A 13,467-nucleotide genomic window follows, 5' to 3' on the forward strand; every position below is an offset into this window, starting at 1 on the left:
TGAGATGACGGGCAACACCTCCAGACCCTTTATATTTGTAAGGGTGGCTCCTAATCTCCAAGAGATGGGGTATTGCCACTGATGTGAGGTCTTGGCCACATGGGGACGGGGGCAGTTTCAGAGGCTTCCACGTGACCATGTGTATATGACAGCTTCTCAGCCACTAGGTGAGGCCCCGGTATGGGACCGGTGACACATTCAGACATGCCCACTCTACTTACTCATTTAAGAACTGAAGACATAGCCATGGGGTGGGTCTGTGGACTGAGTGGGCCCGTTACAGACAGATTTAGTCAGGAATTCATTTGTCACCTGGTCCCCGTGTGCTCCCAAGTTAGTCAGGGAGCATGAAGATGCTTCGAGTCTCTGAACATGGATGCTGGCACAGACCAATGTACTGCCCTAACCAGAGACCACATATTGGGCACCCCCTCCCTAGTGTCAGTGACTATGTCTATATAAATTCTGGACTGTGTTTGTACTGTGAGCGAATTATGAAAATTTGCAGTATACCCAAGCCCTGATCTCATCATCAAGTAAAAGAAAATATTGGAGCAAGAAAATGGGAAGATTTCTGATCAGTGTAACCCTAAGTAATCCGATGATTATTGTTTGCTTTCTTGTAGCTAGATTAATATAAATCACAGAGAACGCATGTGATAAAGTGTAATATCCCAAGAATCAAGTTGTTATGAGTTGCATTTACTGGGTGATCCCCCGAAAGACACCGATATCCCTGAAAATATATAAAATGGATGCTTCACATCATCATGGAATGTTGAAGTATTTAAGATCATAGCGTTCATGTAAGACAAGATCGTTCTTGCTAGAAAAAAAAAAGTGAAGTCTCAGTTCTCTGAATTTCCCCAAGATATGGGACAAATATTACCTCAGATATGCAATTCATTGGCATCAAGTCTCCAGGTAATTTCTCTGGGATGAAAAGCAAGCATTGTGATAGATGCCAGGGGGTCTGTTCACAAACATTTGTGTATCATTTTTTCCCCAGAAACTAGCAGTTATGTCCCCTAACAAAGAAAAGAAGAGAGATGTAAAATATATTCCTATTGGATAGGCACTGTGTGTGTGTTGGGAAGATGGGAGCGTAGAATGCTGAGTTCCAGAAAAAATGCCTTCACACTACATTACAAAAATCAAAATGAGTTTGTAAAGCTTGACAACCTTTTTCTGCTACGTTTGTGGGTAGAGAATTTACAGGTTTTATACAAAACCTCACAAACCGCTGTGTGCTGTCCTTCCAAAGTGCCTTATTTAATGGCAGATTCCAGGGAGCACTGGTGTGTACTCTAGACAGGACTTCCTGCTCTTTTTCTCCCTCAGATAGATCCAGAAACAAAACTAGTTTCAGGAATGAAGTCACAATTCCACAATATTTAGGAAAAATGGCTTACATAAAAGCATCCAAAATAATACTTCTTTTCTTCAAAATTTAGGAGGTAAATCATCAAGAACTAATATTAAAATAGTGTTATGTATGTTGTGAAATGTAAGGTTTTCTGGGAAACGGCACCTGCCATTTTGCCAGGCACCCCCAAGTGTTTCACTGGAAACAGATGAGGAATGGTTGGGTCATCCAGCTCCTTAGTGTGATGTGCGACTTGCAAACAGAAAAACACAGAGCATAGAGTCTTAGATGTGTGCCTCGGGGCTTTCTTTCAAGAACACCTGAGCCAATGACAAGCATTAAGGACTTTATAGATCTACCTTTGGAATAGAGTGAAAGGCAGACAGCATTGTACAGGGGACTTGAGGCAATATTTTTAAACCTAGGATTTTCTAGTTTTTCTTGAATATGGCTCCCAAAGGAAAATATACATTTCAAAACAAAGCAGGTGCAAGCAAAATAATTCTCACAGAGAGAGATGCAATTGCAAGGGAATTCGACATTGCCTCCAGGCATGTTTGCAATAAGAGTATTAATGACCGGGTAAGAAACATGGCAAGAAATATTTGATGCTGCTCAAGGGACAATAAAAGACCTGGAAACTTGCCTTCATTCAGAGGAGGGGAGTGAAAAGTGGGCACATGTCTACTTGCTTGTATAAATCTTCGTACAGTGCTACGTAAATATTACACGATCCCAGAAAGAATACAGGTGGGCAATGTGGGAACATGCGTTCCCAGGGCCTGGGAAGGGCCAAGGTCCAGAAGCCCGCCGGTGCTGACGGTCATGCGACGGGGACTGTCAAGCAGCCGAGTCTTCAGCACTGATACACATGCCCATTTGTTCGGAATTGTATTTTCCAGATCTAAACCTTGAGAAATGCATTCACAGAAAAGTGCTATACATGAAGAAGTCAAGGAATATATATATATATATATATATATATATATATATATATATATATATATAATGATTTCCTTATCATACCCAGTGAGATTAAACATATCCTGCAGTCAGCTTGTCAATTATAATGATTGTATGTATTGGAAAATGAGAGACACTTCAAGGCATTTTTTTATGGTGTAAAAATTGAACTTTATTTTATTTGTTTATTATCTGACTCTCTGACTAGTATGTGAGATCCATGAGGCTGTGACCCTTATCTGTTTTGTTTGCTTGGCCACAGATCATGTAGTTCTGCACAACAATCCCTGGATTCAACAAATTCCAACTCATGAAACGCACTACCATATTTTTAAAAGAACACACTAAAGTTGATAATTCGTGCTCACATGGGATACAGATACCAATCCCAGGATGTGATATGCTCAAAAAGGGGGAGGGGTATAGAAAGGGAGCATGAATTTCTGCCTCAAGCGCCCCCAGCCACATCACTTACTAGCAACACAGTCTTGAGAAAGCCATGTAGACTCTTTCTCTTCATCTATTAAATTGAGATATCACCACTTGCTTTACAGTGTTGTTGTAAGATTTCATGCAATCATGCCTGTAAATTGCACAGTGCTTGGCGCATGTGGGGAGATGGGCACAAAAATACATTTGTATTCCTCCTGTGTCAGGTTCTGTGGCCAACGTCAGAGTACCCAACCCCTGGTTTGCTTAAAGTAAAATTCTCTGCAGTACCTAAGTCCTTTAATTTCTTCAAAAAACCATGAACAAATTCAAATGTGGATTTTTAGGCTACGAGTAGATTATCAATCCAATGCCTGAGAGAATGTAATTATATCAGAAGAATAAGACACTGCATTACGAAAGCATTCTAAAAAGTGCTCCAGACATGGAGGAAATTGCACTTAAAATGGATTCTTGTCCTTGTTATTTAATGCACTGGTGATGACAGGCGTCCTTTGGGAGTTAGATGTTTAATTGGGTCACCGATTCACGCCATGGTAATAAAAAAAAAAGATCTTCTTAGTTTCATACTGAGAATAATGATTTCCTTATTTTACCCAGTTAGATTAAACATATCCTGCAGTCAGCTTGTCAATTATAATGATTGTGTGTATCGGCAAATGAGAGACCCTTCAGCGCATTTTTTTATGGTGTAAAAATTGAACTTTATTTTATTTGCTTATTATCTGACCCTCTGACTAGTATGTGAGTTCCATGAGGCTGTGACCCTTATCTGTTTTGTTTGCTTAAACAGTGCTTGGTACATAATAAATATGCAATCAATTTATTTTAAAAGATTTGAATGAATGAAGGCTTTCACCTGGAAAGTGAATGGAATATTTGATCTTCAAGAGTGACTATCCCTGAGGCATGCATTATATAAAGGTTATAAAAAAAGAGGGGAGAAAAGACCCATCCATGAGTGTTCCCCCAAACTTTCCTGACTTACCATTTGACAATTTATTTTCCTCTGTGAATAGATTCGTTCTAGGCCATTCTGGGGCTATTATTTTGCTTATGTGATAAAGGTCCTCTTCTTTGGTGATGAGTTAACAGTAGCATTTTCCTCGAGGCTGCTACACCTCCCTTTCTTTATATAATAGGGGAAGCAAGTGTTTGCACAAGGAACCCAATTCTGGTGAATTTAGGTAAAGATACAAATATGAAAGCTTTGAATGCAGGTTTTAGTTTTATCAAAAAGTCTGAACACAATAGAGAATCCAGAAGTGGACCCTCAACTTTATGGTAAACTAATATTCGACAAAGGAGGAAAGACTATCCACTGGAAAAAAGACAGTCTCTTCAATAAATGGTGTTGGGAAAATTGGACATCCACTCTCTTGCACCATACACAAAGATGAACTCAAAATGGATGAAAGATCTCAATGTGAGACAAGATTCCATCAAAATCCTAGAGGAGAAGCCAGGCAACACCCTTTTCGAACTTGCCCACAGCAATTTCTTGCAAGATACATCCATGAAGGCAAAAGAAACAAAAGCAAAAGTAAACTATTGGGACTTCATCAAGATAAGAAGCTTCTGCACAGCAAAGGACACAGTCAACAGAACTAAAAGACAACCTGCAGAATGGGAGAAGATATTTGCAAATGACCTATCAGAGAAAGGGCTAGCATCCAAGATCTATAAAGAACTTATTAAACTCAACATCAAAAAACAAACAATCCAATCATGAAATGGGCAAAAGACATGAAGAGAAATCTCACAGAGGAAGACATAGACATGGACAACATGCACATGAGAAAATGCTCCGCATCACTGGCCATCAGGGAAATACAAATCAAAACCACCATGAGATACCACCTCACACCAGTGAGAATGGGGAAAATTAACAAGGCTGGAAACCACAAATATTGATTCTATACACTGTAAATCCCTCCACCTCCCCTGGAACGTTCCAGTGCTGCTTTGTCAATAATGGCTTTTCCCCTGAACTTCTAGCTGGTCTTCTGGGAGAGGGGCCCGCTGTGCTGATTCTCAGGTGTGTGTACCTGGGGAGCTGCCCCGCCTCCTGCCAGGTGTACGGCTCAGTGGGAGTTGTTTATCCTGTGAGGCCCCTGCTCAGTCCCAGGTACAGGGTGACACCAGGAGGGACAACAACAGTGTGGGCAGCCAGCTGTGCAGCCCTGGAGTCAGCTTGCGCAGTAACTACAACAGCTCCCAGTGTGCGGGGCCCTGGGTGCTCCGGGGCGGGGCTGCTGACCTGCATAGCTCTAGGCCCAGCAGCAGGAGCGTCCTGGCTGTCCTGGGTCCTCCCGGCCTCTGCTTGTCCCAGGTGAGCACCGGATCCTCGGCTGTGTCGCTCGGCACTCTGGCCCCGGGGGCTTGCGACACTGTGAATGGACCTAGAGTACCACGATGTGAAATTCAGAAGCATCAGAGTAAATTTTGTGCCAAATTAACTTATCCTTTATTACAAATAAAATATATAAGCCCTTACAGAAGGTTTACGAATATCATAAAATATAGCAACAGCACAATTACAGGGAGGAGAAGGCTCCATTGGGCTGCAGCCACCACGAGCCCCCCAGCAGGAGCTGGGGTGGGCTCCCGAGGTCGTCAGGGTGCTGCTCAGGGGTTGAAGCTGTTTGTTCCAGAGGCGGGTGGCAGCTCTGGCACTCTGGGGACCCCAATTGCAGTCAGCGGTGCCTACTCCTCCGGGGTGGCTGCGGGTGCAGGTGGCTCCTCCTCATCGGGGCAGGGAATTATAGGTTCGACCAGAGTCTGCACTACCTTAAACTCAGGAGACAGCATCTCGGTTTGACCAACTCTTCAGCTCCAGCAGCCAGGACCAACTCCATCACCTCAAGCCCTGAAGCTTCAGCAGGCCCCACAGTCGGAGCTGGGGCGGGATCTTGAGGTGGTGCAAGGGGTTGCTCTGGCTCCGAGGCAAGTTGCTCCATCGAGTTAGGAGTCTGCCCAGGCACATCAACGGCCTCGAGAGCAGGGGTGGCACCTGCTCATCCTCCAGGGCTCCCAGGGGTGCAGGGGGCTCCTCCTAGGCGGAGCAGTGAACTAGAGCAGTGACCACTATCTGCAGGGGCTTCGCCTCCCCAGTGGGTGCCTCAGTGCGGGCTGAGCCCTCAGCCCCAGCAGCCAGGACAGCCTCAATCCCCTCATCCCCTGACGGGGCAGCAGGCCCCACGGTCACAGCTGGGGCGCGCTCCTGAGCTGGTTCAGGGTGTTTCCCTCGGGCCGAAGCTGTAGCTACAAGAAGGCAAAGTATCACCATCATGACTTTCCACGTCCCTCCCAAATCAAGGCCACTCTTCCCACCGCTCAATGTGTGTGAGGGCAAGAGCCCTGGGAGGTGTCCCCAGCCTGCAGTCCGTGGGGTGGGTGTGAGCCAACCCCCTGTTCCCGACCCATATGCACGGAAGCTGGATTCTTGGGGCCAGCCCGTCTCCTGCTCGGCCACCCCCAGGCCTCCTCACCCCCAGCCTCTGGCTCCACTGCATGGAGGCGTTTTAATTGCGGGAGGTAACGCCGGACATGGAGTTCCACGTCTGAGCCTGGCATGTGCTGTCTTAGGAATTGCAGAAGTTTCATAAGCGAGGGAAATTCTGGGAGCTGACAAAAGTCATCCCGATAATAATCCAGCCATATTTCCAGCATGCAGGAGATGGCCCTGGGGATGGACAGGCGGGCACAGGCGTCAGAAGACAGGGCTCCATCACATGCAGGTGTCCCGGGGAAGCCCTGCAGGACCCGGGGCCCCGGCCTCCCACGCGGGACTGTCGGAGGCCAGTCCTGCTCTTGTCCCCCTGCCACCTGGCAGTCCTGCCTGCCACTGGCCTGCTCCCCAAGGAGGACCTTGCATGCAGCCTCTGTGTGGGGAGCCCACGCCCAGCGGGTTGACCATCACCATCTTTCCTGGGGAAGGGGGGCTCCCTCCTCAGCTTGGTCCCTGCCCACCTGCCCCTTGAGTCTACCGGCAGGCGCCAGGGGACAGGAGGCATCTGGCCTGTCATTGCCCTCACTGCACACACTGTCACTCTGTGAAGCTCCAAGCCCGGAGGGCTCGGGCTCTGTGTCCTGCCAGGCCTTGCCAAGAGCCGCCCGGGACCGCCACATTCCCTCCTGTGGCTCTGTGCTGCCTCCCTCACGAGGGGTCCCCAGGGTGTCCTTCCACTGACTCTAATCTCCCTTCTCCCCCGGGATGGGGGCCGTCTGGTCCGGGAGCCCTCACCCGCCCTCCTGAGCACCTGCTGTGCCCCCAGGTCCAGGTGCCACCATTTTGGGGAGTGCGATGCTCCACAACCCCTCTGTTTGGGTCCCAGGTGTGGGGCAGAGAGAGGGATGGGGGGCATGGAGAAGGTCTCCTTAGGGGTCCCAGTGCCTCCCACCAAGCCTGCACCCCATCCTGGCTCTCCTTTCCTCTTTTCCAGAAGGGGCCTTAGACCTTTACCCTGTCACAGGAATTGCAGATGTGTGGGGTGAGGGTGCAGCCCCCCCACCCCACAGCCCCCTCACTGCCCTCCTGGAGAGGGAAGGCCCTCCTGCAGGACCCAGAGTCACTCACAGTTTCCAGCACTGCAGGACGGCGTCGTTGTCACCACACGCAGCTGCGATGCACCCATACGTAGAGGAGGGCAGGGGCATCCCATGAATCATCCTGTGGAGGCGACCTCTCATCATGGGGGCTGTCACCCTCTGACCCCGACTAGACCAGAGCCCTATGCGTGGGGCCACGGGCAGCTCCCGGGGAAGCGCCCGCACCTGCTGTGCCTCCTGAAGGCTTGAGCAAGGAACGGGCTCTGGTCAGGCCCGTGGCCGATATCCGAGTAGGCCCGGGGCGCCCCGGGGTTCCTGCGGTCCCCCGGTCTGGTTACCCCAGGACACAGACCCTCGGTGGACTCTCAAACCTCCCTTTCAATGGGGAAACAGGCCAGCTCAGGACCCTGGTGACAGGGTGGGGGGGAGGGCTCTGTGACACGGAAGTGACCTCACTTCCTGGGACCCCCTCCCTGACCCACTCCTGGAGGAAGCTGCAGGGGCAGCGCTCGGGGCTGACGACGCCCGCCCCTCCCGGCAGGCAATGACCTGTGCACACAGGGACACGACCGCACCCCTGTCCACAGGCCCCAGGGAAGGACTGTGTGCAGCAGGGCCCCAGCCTGGACACACTGGTACCCCCATTCTGGAGGCCCAGAAGATGATAGTCCCACCGAGGCAGGGATGGGCAACAAATTCCCAGGATCCTAGGCTCCTGAATCCAAGGCAAACCCTACAGAAGGTGTCGGGGTCCTGGCCTAGAAGGTGTGAGGCCGTCCGCATCCTGAACCCCTGCCTGCCGTGTGTTACGGGCCCTCCACTCGTTTCCACTGGGTGAGCTGTGGACAGCGGTGCCCCCGTGGGTCGCCCTGACCTGAGCTCTTCTCAGCCTGGAACGTGCTGGAATGCCTCCTCTATGGGCAGTCGATGCCCACACCCGCCCCGGTCACATCTCCATGTCTGCAGCCAGTTCCATCCACACAACCTTTTCCCAGCTCCTCGGGAAGGGAGGGGCAGTCTTGGCCCCCTACGGAGGACACAGAGCTGGCTTCATGCCCCCTTCTGCCTCCTTCCCAGGCTGTGGTCCTGGCGAGGCAGTGGCCCTGCTGGGGTCTTCACCTCCTCCCCTCAGTGGCCCCAGGAGCCCCAGCTGCTGCATTTGTTAAAGCCCCACAGTTGGTCACAGCCTCACCTGCGGAGCTCAGGACCCAGAGGTAGCACCAGGCTCTCTTTCTAGGGAGCAATTGCTCTTGTCATTCCTGATGATGTTCCGTATTTGTCCATCTTCCCCCCTGGAGCATGAGCTCCGAGAGGGAGGATCGGGCCTGCTGATCAGCTCCGGCACTATCTGTGCTCAGGGCTCAGGGGCTGAAGGAGCAGGTGGGAAGTCCCATCCCGCCACGGGCCAGCTCAGCCGTGGGAGCCTTATTGATGTGGGACATTTTTAAATACTTGTGCTTTTCTTTTCTTAATGGAAACTCTGTGCCCAATGGGGGACTCAAGCGTCCACTGGTCATTTTAAAACTAGTGGACTGATAACTATTTCAGTTAATTTGGTGTCCACATTTGTAGGTCTATCCATTGTTATTTCCTCTAAACTGAGCAGAATCATAACATAAAAAAAAAAAAAATTCAGGAGACATGTGGCCTGAGGTTAAAACCCACCGTAAAATCTACCAATATAGGACTGTTGGTAGGAACTTGGTATTCACCAAACTACTCAGGCACTTACATCTCTGGTCACAGAGACACACACACGTGCCCACGCTCAGAGTGACTGAAATGGTCTCATGAGGACGTTCATTAGCATCCTCGCAGCTCCCTGCATGATTGCTGCTCCCAGCTCCCAGGGGAGTTTCTGCAGTGCACCCCACCCACACCTAAGGAAGTCCACCCTGTTGGCCTCATGCTGTCCAGGGAGGTCACCACAGGGCGTCGCACAAGGAGCCCTTGGAGCAGCAGGGGCGACGTCGGCCACCAGAGCCGTTTCGTAAGCTTCCAGGAGGCTTTGACAATGCAGGTGCCCAGGGAGGGAGGTCTGCACCTCCATGGCTTGGGATGCAGTGTGAGCATTTCCTAGGGCCCTAAGGGGACAGCGGGTAATTACAGAATATCCGGGGACCTCGAATTCTTCCCTGGGGACGCTACTTTGGAAACTGCTGGACCCTGGGCTCTGAGCTCAGGTGAAAGATTTGGAGGAAGCTCAGGCAATGGTATTACATTCTCGAGGCTTTCCAGGAAATTTTCTTCCAAAATGTATATGCAGCTCAGTCAAGGTTTTGGACAATAACGACGCCATGACTGGCAGGGTGACACTGGTTGTGGGCACACCAGAGGGTGCCCTCACATGGACGTATATTTGAGCAATTACTGATGCCACGTCAGTGAATTTGGTCTTGCCCCTTGCAGTCATCCTAACACCCACATTTCTAAAGGAAATAGTCATTCACAGAAATAACACTTCTTTTTATTAGAGCGTTGATGCGACTATGGTCAGACAATGTAACATCTCATTTAATATCATGAGTAGAAAAGATGCATTTAGGGAAGGCAAGTATCTCCTCCTTGTCCTTCCGGTTTCCATCAAACTCATGGAGTCATCTTTGGAAGGATTAAAGTTAAAATAGATCGCCGTTCTTGCCGAATTTGTTAAGAGAAAATGATGAGTTATCTGATGAGTGTTAATTTTGCTTCTCAAAAAAAAAAAAAAAAAAAGATGTGTTAACATGTCACATCATTTCTCTTTCCAGAGTAATCCACAGACACATCCAAGTAACTAACCACTTGTCCTCTTCTTTCAATTTGAGTTGTTTGCTCCAACATGTGGAAATAGATTGAAGCAAAAAGTGATGGGTTAGGAAAATATCTGGAAAACCATTTTTCATTCCAATTCAACAAAATTATTTAACTTAACTTCTGTGAGTGTGTGTGTGTGTGTGTCTGTGTGTGTGTCTGTGTGTGTGTTTTTGACTGTGAGTGTTTCCCAGGAAGGAAGGTCTGCATGGAAGAAGGTCGGAGGCAGAAGGTCTACGTCTGGACTCCTGTTGTGATTCTGAGTCTGGGGTTGTGGATTTGCTCCCGAATGGGACCCTCTGTGCCCTGTGACCCTGGGTCAGGTGTTCAAAACTGCAGCTATTTCAGAAAACCGTTCTTTTCCTCACCCTTCGACTCATGAGTTACACATCCAAGAAGACTGACTCCACACAGATTATCCAAATTAAATGATATCTTGTTGACACGCATGTTCACTATCTCATGTGCTATTTAGAAGAGTCCAGAAGGGGCTGGTTGTTTCCTAGGTCTTCTGGAACACTTGCTTTCACAGAACTGAAGCTCCAGTGCAGCTCGTGTGTGCTGACTGTGTCACAGCGATGGGGAAGGCTACGGGCCATGGGGCAAGCGCTCAGGAGGACAAATGATCAGGCTCTGGGCCAGGCCACGTGCAGACATGTTCATGACCAGGTTAATGGAGACCTTTGTGGTATTTGTCCAAACTGGGGCTCCCGTACTTTCTCTTCTGCTGCACATGGAGTTATTCACCAGGAAGTAGCAGCCTTGCAGGCAGGACTTTCTAGGAGAGATAGGAGTCAACATGCCTGTGCCAATGTCATTTTTAATGGATTAATTCACAAGCTAAATCATTTTAAAACACAAGACATTTACATTGAAAAACTACCATGTACTGGGCCAAGACAGTCCTGCCTTAGTAGTTTCTGTGAAATCAGGTGCACAGCGGCAGGAAAATCATCTCATCTCCTGTTATGTGAAAGTGAATATGTGCATTGTGAGGAATGAGAAATTTCTAGGTGTATGATAGAGAGATGATGGAGGAGAGATGGATTACAGGGAGGCTCTTCAGCGATAGATAGACACAACAGCCGATCAAGAAATAGATAGGGAGTAACATTGTTCTTGAGAGCTATTCCTCAGCCCTCCACCCTGCTTGGAAGGTCCTGGCCAGGGGTGAAGCATGAGGACCCATTACACACTCACCCCCACATAGTCACAAGATTCCGTTTCTTCCTTCCAGGTGCGCTTCTGCCCCTCCTGGGGTCTCCTGGGGAACCTGTGGAGCAGGGCCTTCCTCTGCTCGGCTTCTTGCCTGCACAAGATCACAGCAGGGAAAGGAGAAGGAACTCCCTTCCCTGGCTTCCAGCCAGACACCTGCTCGGGCCTTGGCCCAAACTGGTCCTTTCCGTCCTGAGCCACTCTATGCCCACCTCTGCCCCTCCCCTGACTACAGTGACCCACCAGGTCGTCCAGGCAGTTTGTTTCATGCAGAGCCTATGAGAGAGTCTGCCTTGGCATGTGCCAAGCTCCATACATTCACTGGTGCAGGGACACTTGTCCAGCCACAAACCCCACACCAAATCAGCAGGGACAGCTCCATCACCCAGATGTGGGCCCTGTTACCCTGGGAGCTCCTCTGCCTGCCTCGCCCAGCCTGGCTCTGCCCCCAGGCCCCCTGCACACTGTGCATGCACCCGGACTCGGGGTCTGTCGTGTCAGCTCTGGTTTCGGTTCACAAGCCCCATTCCTCACCTTCGCCTCCCTGCCTTCTCCCTCTCAGCCTGGTTCAACAGCCCAGCCTTGTGTCTCAGGTCCCACTGACTCCACGGCTCCACATTCTCCTTCAGCCTCTTGGAACCAAAGGCCACAGGGAGGAGTATCACACCCCACTGTTTTATGGGGCATCTGATGCTTGATGCCTTGTGTCCAAAGACCCCGCAGTCCCTGCACTTTACCTGTGGAGGAAAGGGGAGTGGTCAGTGCATCCACTCAAATGCCAGTGAACCTGCCAAGCACATGAATGGGAGGCCATCCTCAGGGAGTGGCACATGGGATGAGGACAGAGGACATCCTATCTGGCTAGTGAGGTGCCAGCATAGTGAAGACCTCACGATGCATCTTCCCCCAGCCAATGGGAGGGAGGGGCAGGGAGCAGGGATTGCAGGAGTCAAGTTGAAGACAGGTGGAAACATCATTAAGATTTGGGACAAACACAAGCGTGGATCTGATCTTATGCTGCCCTGGGGCTAATGCTAAGAGCCTCTGAGTGTCCCAATGTGTAGACTGCTGGGATTCCAGCCCATGTCAGGAGGGACAACAGGGTCTGGTCAATGGTCTTCCGGGAGCCTAGCCTGTCTCAAGACTCCTGGCAGAGCTCCTGCTTCAAAACCCATGCCAGCCTCCCGACTTACCCCGGCATCCTCCTGTCTTGTCTGAGAACTCTGAGGGCCAGTCCTGCTGTCTGTGGCCTCTTCTTGCCTTTCTGGGTTTTCAAGGGTCTGTCGGGCCCAAGCTAGGAGTGATGGGCCACCACCTGTCCCACGTCCTGGAGGGACAAGTCAGTCTGCTTCAGGGATGGGTTTCCGATAGCCTGAGGGAAAAGAAACAAGAGAGTCCTATTCACCTGACCTAGGCGTCCTCCCTGTACCGTCTTCTCAAGGAGGCCTCAGTGAGCTTCAGCACAGTCGTGCCAAACACACATTTCCCCCTGTCACTTCTCTTTCCTCCTTCCTGTCTATGCCCTCCTGGCCAAGCCACATCCCTGCTCTGACGGATGCCACCGAGAAGGAAGGTTGTTGAGTCTGCCTTGAAGGACTCTTGCCGACACTATCACTAAGTTTCTCCAAAATCCCTTTGGAAGCAAAATCAGGGACAGCACCTCTCCCAGTTGAGGTCCAGAGGGATCCACCGTGGAGGACTCAAAGTGAACAGGCTTCAGGAAAGTGGACTTCCCTCTCTAATATCTGAATGCCCCACCGGGGCAAGCCATGATTAAGTCCAAAGTCACTTGGGAAACACATTCTCCTCTACTCCATGGAAAGCTGCCCATCTGAGCCTATGACCACTTCCATTTCATGTGTTCTTGGCAATGTCCCCAATACAGCCCCACGAAATCTGAGAAATATATATATTTTTATCTTGTGGGAACCAGGTAATTCTTATTTTGAAAAATGTAAGTTATTTACGAGAGATAGTGTGTGCGTGCGAAATGGAGAGTGAACACCTGACCTGTAGGAAGGACAGAGGGAGAAGCAGACACTCAGTTATCAGGAAAACCAGTGAGGGCCTGGATCCATCTCCAGACCCTGAGATCATGACCCAACCCAAGTCAGTCCCCGAAACAATGG

Source organism: Vulpes vulpes, chromosome 7 (assembly GCF_048418805.1).
Source record: "Vulpes vulpes isolate BD-2025 chromosome 7, VulVul3, whole genome shotgun sequence".
Classification (NCBI taxonomy): Eukaryota; Metazoa; Chordata; class Mammalia; order Carnivora; family Canidae; genus Vulpes; species Vulpes vulpes.